At 33.8% G+C, this 19,455-nt stretch overlaps 1 protein-coding gene and 1 long non-coding RNA gene across 6 annotated transcripts in view; one reads left to right on the top strand and one right to left on the bottom strand.

The window, feature by feature from the left end:
* Positions 1-19,455, top strand: part of SRBD1 (S1 RNA binding domain 1) — a 312,756-nt gene that overhangs the window by 110,701 nt on the left and 182,600 nt on the right. The window lies entirely within an intron of this gene.
* Positions 14,076-19,455, bottom strand: part of LOC141501302 (uncharacterized) — a 91,737-nt gene continuing 86,357 nt past the window's right edge. The window contains exons 2-3 of the long non-coding RNA XR_012472201.1: positions 17,358-17,499; positions 14,076-15,133 (exon numbers count right to left, since the gene is read on the bottom strand). This is a non-coding gene — a long non-coding RNA (uncharacterized LOC141501302). The remainder of the gene's footprint in view (positions 15,134-17,357; positions 17,500-19,455) is intronic.

Below are 19,455 nucleotides of genomic sequence, written 5' to 3'. Positions count from 1 at the left end.
TTTTCTGTTCTTCCTTCTAAGTTTTCTTTTGTTCTGTTTACTTTTTATTATTTTTCCTCCTTCCCTCCCCATCCTTTTAGAATTAGAATTAGAGAAATTGTGTGTGTGTGTATGTGTCTAAGGATGTAAAACCATATTTTACATAGTTCGTCCAGATTTCTTTCTTAAGAGGCGAAAAGCATCTTTTGATTAGTTTCTTTATTTCATTTGAGTATTTATAATACTCAAAATGACTTAGTTGTTTAGAGTTGTTTTTAGAATAAAAATTGTTACTTTGTACAATGTTCTTAGTTTTGCTTATTTTACCCTTCATTATTTCATGCAAGTCTTTCTTTGTTTTTCTAAAATCAACCCAGTTCATCATTTCTTACAATCCAGTAGTATTTTATCACAGTCATATACCATTGACCAGTTTATAGGCATCCTCTTAATTTCCATTTCTTTCCTACCACTTCAAAGAAAGCTGCTAAAGATATTTTAGAACATATAAGTTCTTGTACTTGTTCTGTAATCAGCTTGGGAAATGACCTAATAGTGATATTGCTACTATGAAGTCAGTTTTCAGAAGTAATCAAGTCAATATATAGTCATATGAAGAAATGCTCTAAATCACTATTAGTGAAATGCAAATTAAAATAGCTCTGTGGTACCACTTCATACCTATCAGATTGGCTAATAATACAGAAGGAAAATGACAAATACTGGAGGTGATATGGAAAAATAAATACATATGTACTGTTGTTTAAGTCGTGAAGTGATCTAGCCATTCTAAGTTCTGGTCAAAAGACTATGAAATTCTGTTTAGGACTGCATATACCTACATATATATAAATATAATATATTTATATCAAATTGGCTTTGTATGGAAGGTTGAAAGGGTATTATGAACTCAGAATTTTCAAAAATGGATGTTAGAAATTGATTTATTACATGTGAGTGGAAATATAAAAATAAAATTTTATCCTTTCTTGGTTAATTTTGGTATATTACACAGTGTCAGTGAAACTATATCTTATTTCACCCATAGAGGGAGGAGCAATGGAGGGATGGAAAAGCAATGTAAAAGGAATTGTGGAAATTCTAGTCATTTGATGAACCTTTATTTCTGTCATTTTTTGGGGTAGATAATGTACTTTGTTTAAAATTTCATGTTCACTTTTTGTCAATCCTTGTTCTATTCTAAATCCAGAGCAAAAACTCAACCTTTTTTGAGTATTTAATCTGATTTTCATTTCATTTCCTCCATTTTTTATCACTTATATCTTCAGTTCTTATTATATCTTTAGAACTTGTTTCCCACACATATCTTCAAATATTTTAATACAGTTTTTGAATCTTGTTCTTTTTTGGACATTTTTGATTTGGCATTATATTGAATGTTTGGGGCTTGACACCTAATTATGTGTGCCAGGTAGCCTGATATTCTAGAGAACTTGTTTAAAAAGGAAAAGAAAATCTATGTAGTGATATATTGGGTGGCATTTTGGGTATATTTGTTACTTTAAAACTTGTTTTAATTAATGTTGTCATGGTCTTTTTTTTAAATTTCTACTTATTTTCCTTTGCATTAGTTCATGTAAGCTTTTACTTATTTTTGTATGGGAATTTTTTGATGAAGAGTTTGCTTTTAAATGAGAATCAAGGATACAGGAAAAAAACTTATTACTTTGAATATAGATGGAATTAGGTATTTCCTTTGAAAACTCTGATTTTGTGTTTTATCATTGATTTCCATGATTTGAAGCCAAATCTCAAACTCACTTTCTTTTTTTCAATTCCCCCACTTCTACTTTTATTACTACTAAAAAGGATTCTAATGATCAAATGACAGTCAAAGCAATGTAAAACTCAAGAAATTGTGTGGATACATTTTTCTTGGTGTTTTAAGGATCATGTCTTCTTATGAGAATGATTGTATTCTCTAATAGTAATAGTTTAAAAATTGACAATTGTAAATCTTGGTCAAGTTGTCTATGTTGAATATATCCTTTAATGAGCTAAGGTCTTTTCATAGATGCCCTGTGGTCATGAAGTAAGCCTTTTTTTTTCTTTTTTCCCCTTCCCTTTCATGCCATATTGCCAAGAATATATTACTTGTTTTGATATAATATTGAAATACACATCTATTTGTTTATGAAGCTGTACTTGAACAATTTAGAACTGTTATGTTCCCTTTTCAAGGTTGCTTTATCATTATTCATGTGTATTGGGCGACACCTAATTGTGTAGAGATGACCTTAAATTTTCAGAGACTACACTAATGATAACATAAGTTTTGCTATGATTTTTCTCCCAGGCTAGAAAGATTCCTTATAGGAATCTAGTGACAAAGACCAGTTTAGAGAGAATTTTTAATTAGTGATTGTCCAAGGGTAATTATTGTTTTCAGCCAGAGAAATTGATCATAATTGTTTCCTGAGTCATAGTGAGACTTCATTCTCTCATTGGAAAAAAATTATGGATCCTTCAATTATTAAGTTATTGCCTTTATCAGCAAAGATAGTACAGCTTGTGTATTTTTAATATGTCTTTTTTAAAAGTTGCCATTAATTCATATTTGCATAAATTCACTCAGATTAAATTCTTACTAGTTAAAATTGATTTCCTAGGGAGGTTAGATGGCACAGTGGATAAAGCACCAGCCCTGGAGTCGGGAGTACCTGAGTTCAAATCCGGCCTCAGACACTTAATAATGACCTAGCCGTGTGGCCTTGGGCAAGCCACTTAACCCCATTTGCCTCACAAAAACCTAACCCCCCCCCCCCAAAAAAAAAAACTAGGGGCAGCTAGGTGGCGTAGTGCATAAAGCACCGGACTTGGAGTCAGAAGTACCTGGGTTCAAATACAGTCTCAGACACTTAATTATCTAGCTGTGTGGCCTTGGGCATGCCACGTAACCCCATTTGCCTTGCAAAAAACCTAAAAATAACCAAACTGATTTCCTTCATTTCAGTTTAGGAAACAATTCAATAAATAACCTTTTTACATTGTGCAAATACTTCTACCTTATTTCCTAAATATAGTTATTTGTGGAGAATTGACAGTTCTACTGGTAGTATGTTTTATATCCATCCTGTATGTCTGTGTTTTTGTGTGTGTGTCTATGTGTATATGTATGTATACTCATTGCTACCACCCTTTACTAGTTCCCCTCCAAAATGCCTTTTTTTTTTTTTTTAAGATTTTTGCAAGGCAAATGGGGTTAGGTGGCATGCCCAAGGCCACACGGCTAGGTCATTATTAAGTGTCTGAGGCCGGATTTGAACTCAGGTACTCCTGACTCCAGGGCCGGTGCTTTATCCACTGTGCCACCTAGCCACCCCCCAAAATGCTTTTTAAAGATTATTCTAATAGGCTTATAAATGGTCTAACTGACTTCACTGATTCATATTATTTTAACTGTGAGTTTCCTTCCAATGAATGAATATCCTGTGATGTAGTATGAATTGGATATGTTGATTAGATGTTTTTGTTATAAATCGAACCAGAAATTGAAAATAATTTTCAACAAAATTTCATAAATCTTACTTGGAGAGGTTAAAAAAAATAGTTGGTGGTGTTAGTTTCAACCCCCCCCCCAAAAAAAAAATCAGCATGTGGAATATTGGGACATTTATAATTGAAGACCACTATAAAAATAATTATGAGTTATGTGGTAACATTTTTAATATCTTTTAAATATTTAGTGAAATCTTTTGAAGAACTCTAATAAGATTCTCCATATTAAATCTTCATATATTTTAATATGTTTTGACTTCAGTTGAAGATGTCCACATGGGAAGATTGTGAAATATATGGTTTGGGAATAAGGGAAAACAGGCTAAATGATAGTAGCACAGATGTATGAAGTACATACATGGACTCAGAATATTCCTGAATTGGTGGGAATTAGCTTAAAATGTATTTGAGAAATATTAAACAAATTAAATAAAATATAGTAGAAAGCAGATAATGTTAATATCTTTTTCTAAGTCATTATGTAGTCCACTGGAATCCTTATATATGTTTTAGTGGTCCTCTTTTCTGTTAAAGTTTGATCCCACTTCACTGAGATCACTTATCTGTATGTCATGTATATTTTCTTCAAGAAGAGAATCAGGAGTTATTAGATATGGTGATCACCAAATAATATAATAAAAGCTAAAATACCCATGTGTGTTCCATTTAAGAATTACTGTTTGAACAGTTGGGTCACTGACTTCTTAGATTAGGTATTATAAATCAATGCTAAATTAGAGGATATGGCATAGTAGTGAAGCAACTCCAGCCTGATACAAACTGTTGCTACTAAAATTGGGATATGGATAAAAGAATAGATATTTTATATTATCATTATTTTGTAAGTATGTTTCACTGATGCAAATCAATTATTACAATAAAAAGATGAAAAAAGCCTGGAAACCATTTCATTAAACATATACTTACTTTTCTTGCCAAGTGGAGGAAGATAGTAGCCAAGGACAACAGTGATTTAGATTTTAATTTGTTCATACAATATGACAGGACCTTAGTGGAACATTATGAACAGCACTGTCCCATAAAACAATGACAAATATTGGAGGGGGGAAAAAAGTTCACAGAGGGCTTGGCAAGGGAACCAACAACTAAGTCTGATTATCCTGTGAGCATATAAGGCAAAAACTGGAAGGAAAATGATAAACTGCCAAAATATCAGAAAGGTCTGTCAGTTTTTTTTATAGGAAATTCTCTTCTTCATCAATGACTTCAGAGCCACTACATTAATGGATTCTAAAATTTCAGTCCCTATTGTGCTACATATAGAATTAGAAGGAGCAATAAAGAGAATAAAGATGGAAACAGAAACCTATATAGACCAAGAATACAAAGTGGAAATCTATTCTGGGAGTGATAATTTTTAAAGCACTAAATGATTGAAGTATAAGATATCTGACAAAGGGAAAGGTTTCAAAGGCTTAAAAAAATATTAAAATTACTGATTCATCAATCTGCTTTCCCCTTTTCTTCAGAATCTTTATGAGACTAATCTGTATTTTTATTGAGGATAAAAGTTTTGTGAAGCAAACAGCTATTCTTAGGAATCTCATTGAGCTTATTGTTTTTTGTATTTAATTAAGCATTTGATTTTTGTAGAGCTGAAATACTCAAATGGATCTTTATTGTCATTGATTCAAGAGCTCCTTTTGCTGATACAGTTTGCAACTAAGCTTGCCCATCTTACAAGACTCTTCTTCATGTCTTCATGGCTTCTCAAGTGTTTGCCAGGTGGGTCTTGCCAAGATGTGGAAATCTTCTTTCCTTTTCCTTTAGATTTCAAGCGTACCAGTTGGCATTCTGATTGTCCAACTATCATCCATTTCTTTTTCCATGTGACCAATCCATTTTTCCTTTCATATAATTTTTTATATTTATTCTGCTCTTTTTTGGGAATTCCTGGTCAACTATATGTTATAGCCTGCTTCCACCTAATATATAATAGATCATTCTATTATTGCTCTCTGTGTCATACTCATCTTCAATTCTTTTTAGGTAGTACTGATGTTTTTCCCAAAATGATGAGCTTTTGTTATTAGGATTAGTGAAAATGCTTTCCCTAACACAATTCAGGGAGTCTATTCATTTCAATTCTGGGTCCCACTCTTTGTCCACCTGTATCTGTCTATACTAGACAGATACACTGTTGCTTAATCTCTCTAGGGTGTCTTTTCAGATGTTTGCTGAAAACTGAACAGAAAATATTCTTCATCTATTTAATGTTTCTTGTATGGATGAACAGGCAAAACATTTTTCCATACCTACAGATCTCAGTAATTTTGGAGTAACTTGGTACTTGATGTACTCATTATAGTTCCTTTCAAATAGGATCACTCTCAGGACTTCATCAACCAAGGAATCCTTCCTTGACTTGGATTACTTGGACTTTAACTTTGCTGGAGTTCCATTACATTGGTGGATTCTATAGCCAAGCATCCTTATTCTTGGTTTATGCTCCACTTGATGTTTATTATAGGAGAGTCACTGAGTGCTGTTATTTATATTGTTTTATTTTTCCTGGAATCCTGAATGATCTTGATAGTTATTTGTATACCTTGTTAATGAGTCTGGAAAGAAGTTTGGTTATGCTCAATTGAATGATTTTTCTTAAACAATAAGTAAAAAGCACAATTTTGATCTTAAATTCTCTTCTTTCACTCAGTTGTGAGAAAGTAAAGATTATAGTTTGTCAAAGTCCAATTGTTCCCTATTAATATACTTATCAAAGATGCCCACATGTCATATAAAAATGATCTTCCTGCATTTCAAAAATAAAACTCTTATGTCAACAGGGATCCTTTAATAAGATGTTTCCAATAATATCAAAATTATACAAGATGCTTTCAAAATTGCAATAGCAGTGATTGTTTTGTTTAATTAGTCACTGGTTATTATTAATCAAATGATTAATATGAGAACATCCCTTACATCTAGCAAAATTCTTTCTCTTTTGTGATCCCACTGTTACAGAACCCAAGTAAAAAACCATTTCTTATTGTCTCATTTCTTTCTTTTTCAGCTTTCTCTATTCCAATCCAGTTTTACCTTAATACTATGGAATCCCCTTTTGTATCATCAAATTTCTTTTTAATTCTTCATCTTATTCTTTTTCTATTTTTTACCAGTTAGCTAGATTAGGCTTACCAGAAAGATATCCTTCCTAGTACTGATTAATATTTTTTCTTATTCTATTTAATCTCCTGGTCCTCAAATACTCCATTTTCTCATTGCTATTTCCATAGCCTCCTTCTGTTGCCATCAGTCAGTGAAATCTCCCTTACGGTTCACTCTACACAGATAAAGCAATAACCCGGACCCTGAATGCAGATATCTACTAATCACAGTCATTTTTATACTCCAGGTTCAATCTTCTTCTGTACCTCAACTCCTTCCCTTATATTAGAGAATTTCAATATGTATTTAATGTCCCTTTACATAATCTTGCTTCTCAGTTCTTCATTACCCATAAGTATACCACTTTCATGAAAAAAAAATTATGAAATTTTTTTTATCATAGTCTATCATTTCATTTCCTCTATTGTCTACAAACTTACTGTTCCATCTTTTCCTCATACTGTACTTCCCAGGCCATCACTTGCTTTTCAACACCTTATTAAGAACCCTGTATTCTTAAGATTCCTTGTCCACTTAACCTATTGCCACTCACATTTTGCTTGAATTGTTTTTTGCCTTTACGTTTATGTGACTAAAGTGACTGGAAGTGTAGTCATTTGACCATGCTGTTTGTGTTCATTACAGATTTATGAAACTTAATCAGAACTGTACCATTCTTGCATCAAGGTATTCCTTTTTCTATACCTTTATTAATTCTTACCTCCCCTCTTACACACCTTTTAGCTACTCTAGAACTTCTCTTCTTTCCCTAAACTTTCACATAACCATTTCCCAACTATTTTAGCCGAAAAGCTTCCCTAACTGAGGAAAACAATTCAATTCCTCAATACTGCTAAGAAAATAGAGGCCATTTACTCTGAGCTCCTTCCTCTCTTTTCCCAGTTCTTTATCTCAGAATATATTTTTATCATCATTTATTCTTTCCTTTGTTCCATTCTCTGATGAAACAGTTGTCCTTCCTCTCCTTTTTGATTATATCCTTGATCCTCACCCCTTATTGCCTCTCTTCCAATAGTATCCCAGTAATCATCCTCTCTTTAATCTTCAACTGCTCTCTACTTACTGATTCACTTCATCCTGACTACAAATAATTACCTCCCCAATACTTTGAAGGAGATGGTGGTGCCAACCCTCACTTAATCCTTTCTTTCATTAAAAGGACATCAAGAAAAGCTAACTGAACACATTGCTCCTCTTCCTTTCTTTTTTAGCTTAAAAGTATCTTTGGTTTAGGATTATTCCAGAGTTTTGTTCTTCTTTCTCTGCTATTTTAACACGATGAATTAGATGAAGACCTAGATAGATTACTTATCAAATTTGTAAATGATTTAAAGCTCAGAGGATTTTCTAGCATGCTAAATTTCAGACAGGAAACAAAAAGACCTTAATTGCTAAGGGCATTGGGCCATCACATCAGTTAATGTTACATTTATATCTGACAGTCTACCATTAGATTTAGAAATTGACTTTATTAAAGTACAACATTGGAGTGGTAGGTATAGCTAGCTGTTTATATGAAGAAGATTGAGGCTTTTAGTAGTTTGCAAACTCATTAAGAATTTTTGGGGGCAGCTAGGTGGCGTAGTGGATAAAGCACTGGCCCTGGAGTCAGGAGTACCTGGGTTCAAATCTGGTCTCAGACACTTAATAATTACCTAGCTGTGTGGCCTTGGGCAAGCCAGTTAACCCTGTTTGCCTTGCAAAAAACCTAAAAAAAAAAATTTCAAAATTATATACTGTCCAAAAATCTGATGCAATATTTTGGTCACATTTAAAGACACATAGCTTTTAAGAACACGAATTAGAAGGTAATAGGCCTGCTGTATTTTCCATTGATCCTACTTCATCTGTAATGCATTCAGTTTTAGGAATCATATTTTTGAAAAGACATAAATTGAAGAGCATCTATTGGAGAACAGTTTGAATGATGAAGAGCCTTATGTGTGCCATATTAGGATCATTTGTAAGAATTTGGGGATATTTAACCTGAAAGGAAAGAAAAAAAAAACTAAAAAAATGATAGGATAACTGTCTTCAAGTTATTAAAGTACTATTTTCTGGATGTTGAATTGATATTTTAGAAAGTTTTGGTTTTATCTAATACCCACAACTATTCTTCAGGAGTATTATTCCTCTTACTTCTAGGATAAATACAAACCATTCTGTTTAGCATACCATTGATGATATGATTCTAGACTTCTATGCAGAATTTTTTTAACTTTCCTTTCCACACAATTCAAGTTCCAGCCAAACTGGTCTATTCCTCTAAACATCTTTAAATTTTAACTTGTGCAAAAATGAAATCATTAACTTTCCTTTCAAACCCTCCCCCCTTCGAAATTTGTGGGCACCACTATTCCTTTAGTTGTCCAGACTCACAGTCATCTTTGACTCTTCACTCACTCATCCCCATATTAAATCTGTTACTAAGTCTTTGATTTTTTTCTCTGTAGCATCTATTATACATACCTTTCTCTCCTCTGACACTACTACTACCCTGGTTCAGGTCCTCATCACTTCATATCTGTGTTATTGGAGGGATTTGGGGTAACCAAATAAAGATAGAAATCAAGGGTTACTGAAAGACAAAGGAATTTGGATACTTCCCGTGATTTTAAAACTGTTCAGGATTTATTGTAAAAACATTGTAAAATAAATAGTTAAAACTTTTTTCTCCTGCCAGAGAAGCAACATGCATTTTAGGACTGGGTGAATAACAAAAGGCTAGGCTAAGTTGCTTTGGAGACAGACAGAGACTGAGAAGTAGATAAAGAAAGGAAAAAAGACAGGGAGAGGGGTTGTCTATGTGGCGCAGTGGATAGAGCACTGGCCCTGGAGTCAGGAGTACCTGAGTTCAAATCCAGCCTCAGACACTTAATAATTACCTAGCTGTGTGGCCTTGGGCAAGCCACTTAACCCCGTTTGCCTTGCAAAAACCTAAAAAAAAAAAAAAAAGACAGGGAGAGCTGACTAGACCAGAAATCAGATTGACCCTGAGTGGAGATTGAGCTCAGGTTTTACAGCTTTGCCCATTATCTGGGAACTGAGGACAAAAGGGAAAATCCTTTCCCTTAACATGCCCGAAACCAGGTAGAAGGTTGGAAGCTGGGGAGTGATGAGACAGCATATAAATTTTACATTTAACAGTGAAACAATAAAGGTCAATTTACATCCCAAGAGCAAAGAGCCTTCCACCCTTAACAAAATTTAACTACATTAAAGATTACAGAACTTGATTCTACTTATCTCTGCATCACCTGGAGTATGGCAACAGATTTTCGTTTCTCTTCCTGCCTTAAATATCTCTCTACTGCATCTCAACCTCCATTCAGCTGTCAAGCTATCTTGACACATCTATGAACACTTCAACTCCACCACTGTCACCCCATTCAGTAAAGTCTCAAGGATTTGATATAAAATCTTCTGGTGTCCTTCAAGTTGCATATAAATTTCCCTTTTTTATAAGAATCCTTTTTCCTTTTTAATGCTAATGCCTCCCGCAAGTTGATTTTCATCTCTAATTTATCCTGAATATATCTTATTTGTATATATTTGTTTTCACATTATTATCCTTTTAAAAATGTGAACTCTTTGAAGGCATGTAATGTTTTTATCTTTTTTTATATATATCCTTTGTTCTTTGCATAATGCCTGTTTACAGTAAGGGATTGATTAATAAATGCTCATTGACTGACTGAAATTTGGTTACACCTTACTCCAAGGGCAAGAGAAAGGAACAAGATATGTTGCCTCTGAGATAAAGATAAAAGTGTAAAGAAGCAGTGTAGTTTATTCCCAGGGAACTGTGTGACTAGAAAATGAGGTGGATTGGTCTTGTAGTAAGATTGAGAGGTCATAGAAAAGTTGTGTTTTCTTTCTTTTTTTTTAATTTTTTAAATTTTTTTTAAAAGTCATGTTTTCTTTAGTATTCTCTCAATGTCAGATGCTCTAAAGGAGAAACTTCTATATACAAGGGAACCTCTTTTGAGAATTTATCAATTTTGGACAAAAGGTTTATAAAGTGAGGTGCGAAATGGATTGTGGTCTATATCACTGGAGGAAATTAACACATTGATGAAGTCTCATAGAATCATTGACACAAAGAACTGCAGTTCTCTTCATATTTTTCTGCTTAAGAACCTTCATTGGCTTGTCTATAGTATGAGATAAAATTTCTTCACATGGCATTTATTCTATATTCTGTAGTTTTAATGATCATAAATATGATGCATCTCTGCTTGCTGTTGCCCTATTCTTATACATCACATGGTACTTAAAACCAGGAAGAATTTATAAAAACTTTGGATGACCAAGTCAGAATCCAAAAAGATCTTGATATGTTTGAATTTTGTATCAAATCTGTTAGAATGAAATTATAACATTTAACCTTAAAAACTCATCTTTTTTATAATAAGATGTGTGAAGTATAACCAGCAATTAATTATCAGAGAATGCTCTGGTATTTTGTATTCTCCCATGCCAGTTTGAATTAACAAAAATGTGATGTCCATCAAAAAGGAAATACATATTAACCACATTAGAGATCATTTTATCTAGACTCAAGGGGAGGTGATCCTTTCACTGTACCGTGCCCTTGTCATTTGGAGAGCTGTGCTTAGTGCAGTCTGTTTTAGGAAGGACCTTAGTAAGTTGTGTCCCCATCTGGGTACCAGGGAGGTTAAAGATGTTCAGATCATGCATATGAAAATTGATTGAAAGAACTAATATTTAGACTGGGGAAACAAAGACTTATATAGAATTGATTGATTTCCTTTATGTGTCTGATTGAGTTAATAGACTTGTTTTGTTTGATCTCAGTAGTGAGCGTAAACATTGCAGGGGGGTAGTAGAACAACATAGCAGTGAAATGGATTCTCTTGGCTGGTAGTAAGTTCTTTTTAATTGAGTGTCTTCAGAAGAGGCAGGGTGATCAGTAGTCATGTACGTGGTAGTAGAGACTTTGGGTGAGGACTGAGCTTTTAGTACCTTCTAGCCCTGAGATTCTTTGATTTATTTAATCCTTCTCTTCTTTCCACATACATCTCAGATGCCATCTTTTCCATGAAGCCATCTTAGTTGCTGCCTCTTTACATTTTTTTCAGGTACTACTTTTGGTTCTTCTCTTAGGGTCTACCACTGCATCTTATAAAATGAGAGGAAAATGTATCCTTCCAGGGTAGTTAGGTGGCACAATGGATAGAATTCTGACACTGAAGTCAGGAAGACCTGAATTCAAATCCCAGCTTCACACAATTGCTTAGCTGTGTGACCCTGGGAAAGTCTATTAACCTTGTTTGCCTCAGTTTCCTCATCTGCAAAATGAGCTGGAGAAGGAAGTGGCAAACTTCTTTGGTATCTGCCAAGAAAACCCCAAGTGAGGTCATGATGAATTGGACATGACTGAAATAACTTGAACTAGCTACTCAAAGATGGAGATTGTTTTGTGTTTGTCTTAGTAACTCCAACACCTGACACTGCTCCCTGCTCATACAGGGTGATTAATGAATGCTTATTGAATTGATTTAAATTCATCTTTATTTCCCTAATACCTGGTTCAGTGACTTTTTTTTTTTAAAGGTTTTTGCAAGGCAAATGGGGTTAAGTGGCTTGCCCAAGGTCACACAGCTAGGTAATTATTAAGTGTCTGAGACCAGATTTGAACTCAGGTCCTTCTGACTCCAAGGCCAATGCTCTATCAACTGAGCCACCTAGTTGCCCCTGGTTTAATGCCTTCTATTGCTCATCAGACATTTATTAAACACTTTCCATAATACAGATATTTTGTTAAGCATTTTTTTAACATAGGTATTAGAAATATTTGTTGAATTGACTTGAGTTGACTTAATTCCGATCTCATTGAATTCGATATATCCAAAGCAAAGTACATCTTTTTTTGTCTTTGTCTATTAATAGAAGCAAAATTATTCAATGATCTTTGTATAAACTTTTTTTGTTTGGTATTTTGCAAGGTAATGGGGCTAAGTGACTTACCTAAAGTCACACAGCTAGATAATTATTAAGTGTTTGAGGCCATATTTGAACTCAGGTCCTTCTTTCTCTAGGGCTGGTGCTTTATTCATAGGCATGCTGTCCTGCCTTTATATAAAATCTTAGTCATTTTTAGTTTCTTTTATCTCCTCAGCATTTAATGACCTCCATATCATATATTTATTATTTTTTTTAGGTTGTTGCAAGGCAGTGGGGTTAAGTGGCTTGCCCAAGACCACACGGCTAGGTAAATATTAAGTGTCTGAGGTCGAATTAGAACTCAGGTACTCCTGACTCCAGGGCCCGTGCTCTATCCACTGCGCCACCTAGCTACCCACTCCACATCATATTTTTGACCATACTCATTCCCATAATCCCTACCATCTTGTTCACCTAAGGCATAGAAAACTGATAATCTCTTAGCTGGTTTTCTGTTCTCAAATCTCTTTTCATTTTAACTCATTATAATTTATACTGTTGATAATTATCTTCTTTTGACTAAAGTCAAGTAAGTAATAATTCAATGAGAATTAAACTCTGAAGTATGGTTACATTTTCAAAGTTCTCTAGAGAAGAATCCTTTCAAATCTATTTCAGAATCAGTTATGTAGATAATTTGTTCAAATCTCTAGAGATATTTATTACTGGTATACTGGTAATTACAGAACAAATCTCATAGAACCCATCACTTTGGCAAATGATGCATTGCTTGTAGAAATGGTTTGTAAGTAGAAGGGTATCTTTTGTAACCATCATGGCTTAACATAATGCTATGGGGATGAGAAAGAATCTGTATGTTCTGATCAGTTGTGAGTATGAATAAGAGGGGAGAAAAGAGATCTGATAAGATACTCTTCCTTTATTCCAATTTTTTTTCTTTTTTGGGGGTTGCATAGTTGTGTTTGAGGAAATAGCATTTTTGTGTGTTTGGCTGTTTTTCCCCTTGGTTATGTCAGCTTCCACATACTATGGGAAAAGGAGATTAGAAACTCTGCCTTTGTATGCAGTAGAATTCTTAGGCTAACTTATGTAACTTATTATTTATAATGATAATTTTTAGGCTAACTTATCTAACTTATTATTTATACTGATAATTACTCACATTTAAATATTATTTATAATATATAATCAACTTTCCTCATAGGTAATCTGAGGTAATCAATCCCTACTTTAACTCCATTTTGCCCATGTACACATACACATGACTAGTTAAAAGAAAGGACACTTGATTCCCAAGTTCAGTCCTTTTTCTACTGTCATTATGGTAGATCCTTACTATTAAGTGTACCTCATTTTAAATATTTAAATGGAAAAGGAAGAACTTACCTTAAAAATACTTAAAATTTCTTGATTGCATAAATTTATAAATATTTATTTTAAGGGTAATTTTTAGGATCCATTCTATGCATAAAAGAAGAGATATATGTGTATTTCTGCAAGCCTGAAGGTTTATTGAGTTATAAACAAATTTACTTATTACATATAGTATTTTTATGTGAAGTTGGTGTTCTCGATACTCTTGTTTTGGAACCTTAAAAGATAACTCCATTAAGCGAATGTAGTTGTAAGTTTAAAACCGTGTAGTTTTGTTACTATAATACAGAAAGATACTGATTAGAGTATTCCTGTAATGGGCCTTCACTGAACTAATAATAGGAATCAGATTAAAAGGGTTTTGAATATTTGAATAGTGAGAGGCTGATGAAAGCAGAGATAAATATTTGGTTTATCATTTAGATAAGTGTTTTTAAATTGGACAAATCATGTTATTCAAATAGAAACCTGGAAACCTTGGTTGATTTCTATAAAAATCTCTCAATACCTTTTCCTAAAATAACATTTTTCTTTAAGAAGTCTTTTAAAAATATATAAATAATTGTAGTGTCAATACTCATTTTGCTTTAAGAACAAAACATGTGTGTTCTACTTGTTGCATAGAAGGAAGCAAAAAAAAAATTAGTAGGCAACAATGCTAAGGGAAGGTGGAAGGTGGCTTCATTTATATTTCTGTCTCCAGCATACATGAAGCAAAGAAAATAGACATGCAGTGTGTCTCAAAGAATCCTTATGTAAGTTATTTAAACTTGAAAGGGGATTAGCATTAGAAGTCTGTGATCATGTAAAGCATTTGTAATTGAATATGGTTGTTGAAAATAATTCTTTACATAGCTGAATTTTAGAAGACTTGGTGATGATAAATCAAGTGGAGGAAAGGGAAATCATAGATTTTAAACTGAAAGAACCCTAAAACAGGCCTTCTGAATTCCTATCACTACTAAGCTCACTGTATCATTTAGCAGATTCTAAGAAGTCCACAAGGTTTCAGATAACTCTCTCAGTGATATATTGGCATTTCTCTCCAGACAAAATCTAGTTAAACTTGAAGAGCTTCATTGCCCATAGGTTGGCCACTAAGCAATTAATTCTTTGATCAAAACAGCCTGTGAAACAAAGGAAGATGCTAAATGGTCTTCCATCTTGTGCACCGTTCATCTGCCTGTGAAATAGAACAGAAAAAAGGGGCTGAGAAGACTCAGAATCAGTTTTGTAAAGATACTAATTTACTCTAAAAATATTATTTGCTCTACTTCCCCTCTTGTCTCCCGAACCTTTTCCAGTCTGACTTCTTAAGAACCTCCTAATTTACCTGAAAAATACTGTCTCCAGAATTTGCAATGATTTCTGAATTAGAATCTAATGAACTTTTCTCAGGCCTCATTCTGCTTTTTCTCTTTCCAATATTTGACTCTTGATCACTTTCACCTCTTAGAACTCTTTAGGTTAACACTGCTCTTTCTTGGTTCTCCTGTCTGACCACTCCTCAGTCTACTTTGTTGGATCTTTAGACAAGATATGTCTCTGTCCTGAGCCTTCTTCTCTTTACTGTTTCACTTGGTGATCTCATTAGCTCCTCTGTGTTCAGTCATTGACTATGGAGATGATTTTCAGCTCCCTCTATCCAGATATTCTTTTTTCTGAGCTCCAGCTCTGCATTATTTTTTGAACATCTTGACCTGGTTGTTCCTTAACCCTTCTTTTTTTTTTTTCTTTTTCTTTTTTGCAAGGCACTGGGGTTAAATGACTTGCCCAAAGTCACACAGTTAGGTAATTATTGTTTAGATTTGAACTCAGGTCCTCCTGACTTCCGGACCAGTGCTTTATCCACTGTGCCAACTATCTGCCCCTTCTGTTAGCCCTTTTCAATTTAACATTCTCAGAAAAGAACTCTATCCCCAAAATGCTTTATTTTTTCAAAAAAAATCTCTACCCCCCAAATATTCTCCTCTTTCCAATTTTCCTAATACTATTAGAATGTACTGCTAGCCTCCTAGTCACTTTGCCTTGAAGCTTGGTGGCATCCTTGACTTCCTTCATCCCACAAGTCAGATCTGTTGCCACATGGCCACAAGGTTAGTTCCGACCCCTAGCATTTTGTCCTCAGATTCTGGAAAGATTCCTTACCTTTTGTCTCTCCCCACTTTAAACTTGTAGGTGGTGAAGTAGATGGAACATTGGATATAGAATCAGGATGATTTGAATTCAAGTCCAACCTTAATTGCCTACACTAAAAGCTCCCTTATATATCACTTAACCTCTGCCTAAATTTCCTCATCTATAAAATGGGGATAATATTGACACCTATATCCCAGAGTTTTTTGGGGGGAGTAAAATGAGCTCATATTTGCAAAGCACTTTATAAATTATAAAGCTTTAGATAAATGCTAATTACTACAACAAAACAGCAACTAAAACTACAATACTACTACCAGTAATACCTCTACTACCCCTACTACTGTTTTCTATAATTCATCCTCTGCTCAGCTGCCAAGGTGATTTTCCTAAAGCATAGGTCTGATCATGATACCTTCTGTTAATCCTTCACAATTTGGCTCCTTCCTACTTTTCTTTTTACATTTTATTCTCCTTCCATGCCTGGAATATTGTTCCCCTTCCCTTTTGCTTCCTAGATGGATTCCTTTAGGATTCAACTTAAATTTTACCCTTTGCTGGGGCATTTGTAAGTCCTATTCCCCCCTCCCCCCAACAGTGTCTTTATTTTTAAGTTATTTGCTTTTGTCTTCTCCATTATAATAATAGTTTCTTGAGGACTTTTTCTTATATCTCCAGTACTTACCACTGTGTCTAGCACATAAGTGATAGTTTACATATGCTTGTTTATTGATCAACTGACTAGACATGGTAGAAGAAATATGTGTAGATATGAATATAAAGTGAAAAAAATATTCAATTTGAAAAGTAAAGTTTGAAAGGAAAAAAGTCAGAAAATGAATCTTTAGAAAACTAATAATAGAATCTAGCTAAGCCAGCTTCTTTTGGCAATATTTATTTGCAAAAGACCAAGAAGTGAATGAAAAATAGAATATAAGTTTTTATGTGTACTTAGCCTAATATTTAAAGTCCTTTATGATTTGTTTCCAAACCACCTTTCCTATTATCTTTCACATTATTCTCTTTTCACGTGTGCAGGCCATGAATTTGTAAATCCTCTTCTCCCATACCTGTTATATCATTTCTTTTAATTGAAATCATAAGGAGATGTTGCAAAGACTATAAAATACCTTTTTTTCCCCATTATTTGAATCTGAAAACTTTGTATCTTGGAAATAGTCAGTGGCTAGAGTATCAACTAGTGGGATGAATAATATTTAATTTCCAGAATCTTTCAACAGTAATTTGTTACAAGTAGTGGTAGTACTTACTAGGCAACTGGATGATGTAGTGGATAGAGTGCCAGGTCTGGAACCAGGAGTTCAAATGTGATCTCAGACACTTAACCAGATGTGAGATCCTGGGCAGGTCACTTTTCCCTGTTTGCCTCAGTTACCTCATCTATAAAGTGAGCTGGACAAGGAAATGGCAGATCATTCTAGTATCTTTGCCAAGAAAACCTCAAATGGAGTCATACCTGAAAATCATGACTGAATTGCAACAGAAGAATATATACTCCTTAAACTTGTCATATGATATTTTTTTTTTAAGGTTTTTGCAAGGTAAACGGGGTTAAGTGGCTTGCCCAAGGCCACACAGCTAGGTAATTATTAAGTGTCTGAAACCAGATTTGAACCCAGGTACTCCTGACTCCAGGGCTGGTGCTTTATCCACTATGCCACCTAGCTGCCCCCATATGATATCTTTATTGTTACTTTTATCACAGATAAGTCACTATGGAGTTGAAAGAACAAATGAATAAATAAAATAGCATTTGTTAGGTGTTTACTATATGCCTAACCCGTACTAAGTGTTAGGAATAAAAATTAAGAAGAGAGATAATCCTTTCTATGAAGGGTTTTATATTTCAATATATGAAATATGGGAGTGGGCTAAATATAGTGGTCTGTTACCAATCTGGATTCCACAGTCAGGGAAAGAATTCAAAAGCTGATTGACTAGTTCCTCCAGGGCATGGTTCTCCAGGTTTGGATCAAAGGCTATAAATTTAGAAAAATTTCCACAGATCACCACACATTACTTAATAATTCTTCCTAGACATACTGGCTTTACATTTTGGGACTTTCTGTCTTGTACTGATATTTTGTTTTCACAACCAAGAATTGGAATTTGTAGGAAAGACATAGATTTGTGTGTAATCAGAAGAACTGGAGTAACATTTCCATTGTAAGCAAATTAAAATCACCCTAACTGCATGAGAGATAATATATAGATATTGTGTACAGAATGTTTGCCCAGTTGATTTTTTAGGAGGAAAAGACTGGCAGGACATTTATTATATTTTCATTTTGCCAGTTAATTTACCCATCCACAGGACAGCATCAATGATACAAAGCTTCTGGTAAAACAAAAGTAAATGGGAAATGTTTATCTTATTCTGTTTTATCAGCTCTTAGAAAGAATTTTCTGTTTTTTATGAAGGATCTTTTTTTTTTTTTTTTTTTTTTCCCTTAAGGCAGTGGGGTTAAGAGGCTTGCCCAAGGCCACAGGGCTAGGCAATTGTTAAGTGTCTGAGGCCGGATTTGAACTCAGGTAACTTCTGATTCCAGGGCCTGTGCTCTATCCACTACACCACCTAACCTCCCTATATCTTTTGCAAACTAATATACAATCATTTGTGTTGAGGAATAGACAAATTGACTTTTTTTAGGAGATAGAACAGGAGCTTCATCTTACTTTCGTTTATCTCTTTTAATAGTTGTATTTAAGTTTCCAGTCATCATTTCTCTTCCTTTTATAGCTTTATCATATTGAGTTTTTACTTTTTACTCTGTAAAGCTTGGATTTATCATTTTCTTCTCTTCATGTACTCATTTGAAAAGTTTTTCAATGGGAATCTGGATCTAAATGAGATTGTACTGAATGCAGAGATTAAACTTTTCCTTGAATTTCATAAATTTTATATATCATTAAACAGTCTTCTGCTAAAAGAAGTGACTTTTCTCATTGGTTTGAGTAGGATTCCTTGGAGTAGGATTCCTAGCAGTGTCTTAGATTGAATAATCTTTGATATTTTAATTTGACAAGATACATTTCATAGAAACTACTTCCACATGTACCTTTAGTATTTCACTTTGTTGTTCGGATTATGACATTTTCCTTTCAGTGTCTTTGGAAATAAGTTTAGAAACCATTTAATAATATCTTATCTTTAAAGAGTTTGCCTCAATAGTAGTCACAACTTTTGTATTTCAAAGTTATTTTTCTATTAAAATAAATCTATTTCCAATTTAAATTAGCAAAATTATTTTTACTTGTAGCTGTTTTTGCTCTTAGAAAGTAGTAATCTCTTTTGTAAATTGCAGAATTAGTGGGTTTTATCCCTTTTTAGTTTCTTTATTATGGTAA

Source organism: Macrotis lagotis, chromosome 1, assembly GCF_037893015.1.
Source record: "Macrotis lagotis isolate mMagLag1 chromosome 1, bilby.v1.9.chrom.fasta, whole genome shotgun sequence".
NCBI lineage: Eukaryota > Metazoa > Chordata > Mammalia > Peramelemorphia > Peramelidae > Macrotis > Macrotis lagotis.
Note: the sequence above shows the minus strand (reverse complement) of the source record. Positions and strands in the feature narration are given on the sequence as shown.